Source organism: Coturnix japonica, chromosome Z, assembly GCF_054131305.1.
Source record: "Coturnix japonica strain WE chromosome Z, WE-NBRP24, whole genome shotgun sequence".
NCBI lineage: Eukaryota > Metazoa > Chordata > Aves > Galliformes > Phasianidae > Coturnix > Coturnix japonica.
This window is the reverse complement of record NC_140702.1, coordinates 2,963,574-2,971,388: the sequence shown is the minus strand read 5'-3', so window position 1 is coordinate 2,971,388 and position 7,815 is coordinate 2,963,574. Positions and strand designations below refer to the sequence as shown.

The following is a 7,815-nucleotide window of genomic DNA, read 5'->3' as shown; positions in this document are numbered from 1 at the left end:
AAATGAATGTTCCTAAATGCCAGCCCTTCTCATGTCTACGAAGAGCAAAGTTCTGCATTTGCTATTAGAATTTCCTCTTCCAGAATCAGGAGTTAATGTAGGACCCCACAGATTGCCTTCAGAATCCAACAGTTAGTTGTGTTTCCTTTCGGAGAAATTAATCAGAATGCAGTATAAAAATTGATAATCTCATGGGTATTAAGTTACAGGCTTGCTATTTCTGCACTGAATTTGTTTTTATTTTACATGGTTGTGATCTGAAAGTTGCTTGAAACGCAGGCACCTCGGCACTGTTGTGTAACTGAATTTCACACATTATAGAACCTCAAATATCCTGGAATCTAAAACTCTGACTTGTTTTAAGTCTGCTGCTCGAGTCTAATCAGGGTCATAGTGTCTGTGTGCAGTGGAGTGTGTGGGGAGATTGTTGCTGCAGATCCTGGGAAGTTGCTGTGTATTTGCAGACAATGGCTGCTGTTGGTCACTGGGTGCCACTGTTGCTCTGAAGAACAGCTGTGCTGTGCATGCAGCACAGCATGCTGTGCACGCCATGGAACTAGGAATCAAGAAGAGATAGAAGCGTCACTTCTGCTCTAGTAAAAGGTCTCATCTGCTGACAGGCTTTTGTACTTCAATTCAGCACTCAGGACCTGTTGCCACAGAGGGACTAGTTGCTGAAGTTGGACGACTCTTTCTGTTTACTCCTTGTAATATGTAGCCATAACACTAACTATTTAAAAAAGAATCTGAAATCATGGCTAATTATTGACTGCTGCACAGCAGAACACTACCACGGTGAGATTGGGCTGTGAGATGACTTGAAAGCTGTTTCCTCAGTATAGGTCTTATTCTTGCAGCTGGGACACCTTGATGAAGACTGTGTAACAGCTTTCTGTGTTTCACAACAAGAGAAGAGAGAGTAGATCAGCATTAACATCAGAGGGAATAAACGTATGTCAGTAATTCTCTGTATTTAAGCCCACTCCTACAGTAAATAACCTTACTGTATGAACAGACCCTAACACTCACTTATTCTCAAACATGAAATATTTCACACCTTTCAGAGGTAAGGTACCACTGCAGAACTTCATAGTCTACCTAATAACTACATTTCTGAAGTTCACATTTATTCCTTTTTTCTCCTTTAATTGTGTTTTCTCAGCCTTTTTCTTATGGTTTTACCATGCTGAAATCCTTATGAATCTCTGGAAGTCCAGGCAGACTCAAAACAGAAACTTATGGATGAACAGCAGATGTCACATGCTGGCTTTACTCACTGCTTTGAAATGTTTCACTAATAGGTGGAAAATATCAACACATCAGGTAAGACAACCAAATAAATTTGGGGAATTACAGTTCACAAATACTTCAGGAAATAAATTAATTCCAGTAACTTTAGAAAATAAATGAGAAAAGCTGAACTGAGTGCTGCTAGAGATGCTGTATAAATGTCAATAATGACATTCCAAGCTGTAGAAGAGATTTAAAACATGATGGGTACTCTGGCTTTAACCTGAATCTGAAAGTTGTCTCTTGCAATTGAGTTGTCTTTCTATTAAATAGAAAGTGGTAGCATTTGAAGGATTGTTAAGATTTCCATATAACTTTAGTAAGACTAGATGTAAAATGTAAGTTTTATCTAGGCGAGATCATTTGTGGAGTCACTGTTACTTTTCTTTAGGTACAGGGAATAAAGAGAACAATCGACCTACAGAGGGAAAAAGTTGTTCAGTTCAAGACTGTGATATTTTCACAGTCTTAATTCAAAGGACTTCTAATGCCTGATAAGTAATTCAACCTTATTGTACTACACTGAGTCTGTCAAGCATTGTACCCATGGTTCTCATAGTAGTCAAAAAGCTGCTGAAAATCCAGCTGAATGCCGATGCTCCTTGGAGCTGGGCTGAAACTTGGCCCCCAGAAATGGGAGTCCAGCTGAAATGCTGTACAAACTGAATTAGTAGGAGCTTTGCCATTCACTTCAGTAGAGAGATTCTGGCACCAGCTTTAGTTTTCACTTCCAGCAATTGTACAATACACTAACTTTCAAGCAGAAAGGAGAATAGTCTGCTTCTTGATCTCAGACATATTGTAAGAATCATCTGACGCCTGAAACTACCCTAATGTGATCAGACGTGAAGGTTGCACATCAAGGGGAAAATATGGCAGACATGCAGAAATTTTCTTTGTTCTGACAATGTTTCTGAAGAGATCTAAATCCTCTTGTTTTCTAGTGGAATTACGACCAGTTGTGGCAACCTATCTCTTGCTTCAGTCTAAGAAGGCTCGTGGCAAGCACATTCCTTGAGATTTCCATCCCAAACAGGACGTGCCAGTACCACACAGTCAGGAAGCCTGGGGGTAAGTTTTAGAGTTCAGCACAAGGTTCTGGTCAAAATGCCTCTGTGTGCTGAAGCTCTGCCCGGGTAAACAGTCTGGTGGCCTAAACATCGGTGAGGGAGCATGTGTGCAACCAGTCTTGGTCATCAAATCTTGTTCTGTGATAAGGCCACCCACTCAGTGTATGAAGGCAAAGGATGTAATCTTTCTAGATTTCAGGGAGGCCTTTGATCCTGTCCCTTTGGCTGCATGTTCCCAACCTCTCGCTCAGCCACGTAGACCAATAGTACTATTGAGGTTTGAGATCTTTCTGCTCTGGATGGGTTCCTTTTGTTATCTCTTGGTGGTGTTATCTCTTTTCTCCAGTCATCAGGGCTGTAAGATCTGTCAATGCTTGCAAAGTCTGTCCATTTCCTCTTTCTGACTTCCTTCTCTTGCAGTTAGAGTAAGCTCTGTGGCCTTCCTTACTTGCAGCTGGGCTAAAGTCCAGCAGTCTGTGGCATTGGGCTTCAGCTACTTTAACTGCATCTTCTAGGCAAGTTCTGGGCAAGATTATTCTACTCAGGAAGCACAACAAATCAGAGAACAAAAATAGCCTCATGAAAATAGAAGCATAGAATGGCTTGGATTGGAAGGGTCCTTGAAGATGACGTAGTCCCACACCCAAGCTATAGGCAGGGATACCTCCCTGTAGACCAGGTTGCTGGAACGTCCTACCCAGCCTGGCTTTGAATGCTTCCAGGGAGGAGGCATTCACTGGCTGGGCAACCTGCTCTGGTGTCTCACCACACCCACAGTAAAGAATTTCTTGCTAATATCCAATCCAAATCTACATTCTTCCCATTTAAAGCCATTTGCCCTCATTCTGTTGCTACCTGCCCTTATGAAAATTCCCTCCCCAGCCTTCCCTGTAGGCCCTCTTCAGATACTGGAAGGCCACTCTAAGGTCTCCTTGGAGTCTTCTCCAGGCTGCAGAGCCCCATCTCTCTCTGCATGTCCACATAGTAAGGTAAACTTCTTTTTCCGTTTCAACACGATGCTTAGTTCTGCTCTCCCCCAACCCCAGGTGCACAATTTCTAGATGACAGTTTCTACTCACTTGTTTAGCTGGGACTGTTGTGTGCCTGATCATCCAGGAGAATTTTGTCAGTGGCATCGCTGTTTGCCCACTGCGGAAGTCTCCAGAGCCCAACTTGACAGTTTTTCTCTGCAAAAGCTCAGACTCGGGGAAATGATTTCAGGGAAATGACTTGTAAGATCTGCCTTTTCTTCAGATCCCAGCAGAGCCAATCTTCCTGCGCCATTGAAGCTGCCTGCATGGAGCTGCAGACTCAGTCAGCTGTGGTGGAATTCCTCATCAGCCACGCAGATGTCATCTTCTGCTCCAAATCCACACCAGCCGTGGGAGAGTGAGCAGGTGAGTGTCTTCCTCCATTAGCTTGATCTTGATCTGACAGCTTCATCCAATCCAGGGCTTCGCCAAGACCTTTGAAAATTCTATTACTCTCGAGGAGACAGCAGGCTTCTGGGCTTAGGTTAGAATATGGTGCCCCATTCCTGGATCCTTAGTGTGTCCAAACCCAAACCTTACATGGAGAAAACCATCACTGCTGTTAAGATTTTTTGCAAGCAGGTGAAGCTTGATTGAAATGTTGCAGCAAAGCTTTCTGAGATCCCTGCCCCCTAGTTTTTCTAGGGTTTTTGTTTGCCTGTTTCAGTATAGTGAGTTGCTCTTAATTGTGGCTGTGTCCTTTGCCACGAGCATACATCTGAGCACATGGTTATTTTGAGGTCCTCTTCTTCCAATGTCTCAGATAAGCAAGTCTGAGAGAAATGCAGAACTGGGATGGTTGTGCTGCTGCTTTCTGATCCTCTGTCTTACCTGTGGTTTTCCCTTGCAGGGCACAGTTCTCTGGCAGGGCCCAAGTCTGTGTTGGTGTCTCCTCCATCCACAAAGCTGCTCACCGTGCAGGAGGCACAGGCTGAGAGGAGAGGCCAGAGCAGCTCTCCTGTTGCAACACGGAGCAGCAAGATACAAGTGGAGGAAGGGCCTGCAGCTGTACTGAGGAACTTCGACGCAATCATTAATTTTCCATCTGAAAGGTAAAGAAAGAGGAATTCCCTTTCCAGCCGCTATCATCATTGTTCAGGTGATTTCTATTGGTTTATTTTTTGTCCATTATATCTCCGAGCACTCAACTAAAAAACAGTTGTCCTACGGGCTCAGTGGAGCCACACAAGGTGCATTTCCTTCCTGATTGGCAGGCACTCATGAGATGCAGAGAGCCACGCTGGTGTCTATCCTGGTCTGTGCTGGCTGTACCTGGAAACATTGGGGTTTTCCAGATTTCAGGGCCACGCACATGAAACCAATTGTGCTTCTCCTGTAAGCAGAGCTGTTGGTTGGACTTGCTGGCACTAGAAATTAAAGATGGCAGTGAGCTGAGGCCGAGGAGGTTTTAACGTAAGAATCAGAGACCTAACCAGGTCCCCCAGCAGACACAGCAGTCTGTCCATGGAGCGCTCTGTGAAGGACTTTTTACCTTCTCCGAAGCTGACCCACAAGAGAGCATTCAGTGATGACTTGTGAGCACCGTTTCCTCAGAAAGCAGTTACACCTGCCAGCTCCTGTCCTTTCCTGCTGCTGAGCCTTTGCTCACATACATGCTCCGCATCTTGCTTGACATGGTTGAGAGGAATGTAGCCAGCAGGACATGAGGGCTGAGCTGTAGGAATGGAAGCATCCTCTGCTGTTTGAAACAGAGCGTGTTTCTAAGCTGTGTTTCAGCAGAAAGCAGGCAGTGCCGGGAACAGGCAAATATAGGCAAGGGCTCGGTGCAGCTCATCACTCACCCTGCACCACGACTGACAGCATGCTCTGTTTTCTCTCTCCAGACTGAGTTCTCCCAGTAAGAGGGCAGAGTCAGCAGCTGGCAGTTGGCGTTCCTGCTTCTGCCTGCACAGACCATCCCCTGTGGCCAAACGCCAACTGCAGAGCAGTGCCAGGGAGCCCTCCGAAGCAGAAGTCTTGGTCCTGCAGGTAAGGGTGCAAACCCAGCTTTCAAAGCACTGCTTGTCAGCTACACAGGTAGAATTCATGCTTTCAGTGGGCTTGTACCTCCTTCTGTATTCCTGCGTTCAAGCCCGTGCCTGACATCTTTGGTTGACTCTTGTCTTTCTCAAATGAGTCTCGCAAGCTGCTTAAAACCTGCTTGACCGGCAGCACCAAGCCTTTGCCCTCTTGGATAGTTAAAGTTTACACTAACTGCTGTGTGTCTACTTCTTCCAGGCGAATCGAGCCCTTGCCAACTCAGGAACCCACCGGCAAGTTGCAATGATGCACGGTGTCCTTCCATCAATGGAGTGCACTTAGGATGCATGAGTCACTGCAGTTCCAAGGACACCCTTCCACATGACAGCAATGATGGAGAGAAGGAGGTCTGACCTACTCAGTTTTTGGCCCCTCCATGCAAGAAAACCTTACGGTTCTGGAACATCTTCAGCTACGAAGGTAGTAAGGGGTCTGGAGCACAAAGCTTACAAGGAGCAGCTGACGGTGTTGGGATTGTTCAGCCTGTAGAAGAGGAGGCTCAGGAGAGACCTTATAACTCTCTGTAACTTCCTGAAGTTAGGTTGTAGTGAGCTGGGGTTTGGCCTCTTCTCTCGAGTAATCAGTGATAGAACTAGAGGGAATGGTTTTAAGCTGTGCCAGGGAGGATTCAGGCTGGACATTAGGAAATATTACTTCTCGGAAAGGGTAGTCACGCATTGGAATGCACTGCCAGGGAGGTGGTGGAGTCACCGACCATGGGAGTGTTCAAGAAACGTTTGGATGTGGTCTATGGAATATGATTTATCCGGGAAGTATTGGTAATGGTTGGACCAGATGATCTTCTAGGTCTTTTCCAACCTTGATAATTCCGTGATTCTGAGCTGAGAAGCTTTTCTTGCTCAAGTCCTGCTTCCAAGTTTAACCACCTACGGGGAAGTAGATGTCACTTTTCTAGTGTCCTTCAATTCCGTGTCCGCATTTTCCTAAAAGTAAAAGAATTTGGAGGTAACCAGAGTCAGTGAAGTGAGCGATTTCAGTGCCTGTTTCTGATGGTGGCAATGAGTTCAGAGGTCACACTTAATTGACGATTCCTGTTTCCATTCTGACAAAGGCTGTAGTTGCAGCTGACTTCCCGAGGCTGCCATACGTGGTGGTGATGCAGCCTTGGGCTTCTTGGGGATTTGCATGACTCCCACCTTTCCTTTCTGTGTCTTGCAGGTCAGCTGGTGCTGGAAGTGGCCGGTATCTGAGCAGGAATGAAGGTGAGTGCAGGAGCAGCTGCTGAGGGGAGGAAGGAAGTACATGCTAATGAGCTCTGAAGCATCTGCAGGTCCAGTACGAAAGGAGGCAGCAGTGATGCAGGGGGCTCCCCAGCAGGAAGCTGGCTGATCCAAATGCTTGCTGAGAGTTTGGAAGCCCAAACCCTTATGGTCTCTGTAAGGGTGGCTAATAAAAAGATGTTAACCAAGGTGGTGGTAAATAGTCAAAGGTTGTTAGCAAAGGAAAACTCACAAATGTTGATGCCTTGACCAGAAAGCTGAGGCAGTCTCAACTGGGGAGCAGTCTCCATGAGATGCTGCCTCAGTGGTGGTCAGCCCTTAAATGAGGTCTCAGAGGAGGTGGAGTCGAGGTCCACCCCTTCTGGGAGCACAGCTCCATTACTCTCACCTGTGCTCCCGCAGCTGACCCAACACTTGCCTCAGCTGATTAATCAGAGGTTCAAGCTGTGATTTCCCATACAGTCTCTAAGCTGAAGGCAGCATCTCCTTGATGTGATGGTGGTGTGCCTGAGTGAGGGAGTGATCCAAGCTGGATGCAGAAGAGTCATCTTAATTTCTCTGCTATTTTACTTCAGATGACACCTATTGGGTGTTGGTTTCTTAAAATTTGGATCTAGGAGGTGGCCTCTCCCTTTGCTTCTGGTGAAAGCACAGAAGTGCAGCAGGAGTAGAAGACAAAGAGGTTTTCTTTGTGACAGCAACACCAATTATTTGATTCAAATGTGTAACTGTGATGAAGAGGGTGAAGAACAGATCTGCCTCAAAGACATGCTTGATCTCATAAGGAATGAGCATGTGATCCAAGACAGTCAGTGTGGCTTTAGCAGGGGAAGGCCATGCCTAACCAATCTGGTGGTCTTCTATGATGGAGTGACGGCATTTGTGGACAAAAGGAAGGAAACTGATGTCATTGACCTGGACTTGAGCGAGATCTTTGACATGGCCCTCCACCACATCCTTATCTCTAAACTGGAGGGATGTGGATTTGACAGGTGGACCACCTGGTGGATAAGGGATTGGTTGAAAGGCCACAGACAGAGGGTGGTGATTCATGGTTCGATGTCCAGGTGAAGGCTGATAACAAGTGGTGTCATCCAGGAGTCTGTCTTGGGACCAGTGCTTTTTTACATGGTTATCAGTGAC

General features: G+C 46.1%; 1 long non-coding RNA gene across 1 annotated transcript; it reads left to right on the top strand.

Annotated features, from left to right (window-relative positions):
- Positions 1 to 1,177: 1,177 nt before the first annotated feature.
- Positions 1,178 to 5,361, top strand: LOC146753489 (uncharacterized). Its single transcript, XR_014940009.1, has 5 exons — positions 1,178 to 1,323; positions 2,235 to 2,361; positions 3,615 to 3,757; positions 4,242 to 4,443; positions 5,236 to 5,361. It is a non-coding gene; the product is annotated as an uncharacterized LOC146753489 (long non-coding RNA).
- The last annotated feature ends 2,454 nt before the right edge of the window (positions 5,362 to 7,815 follow it).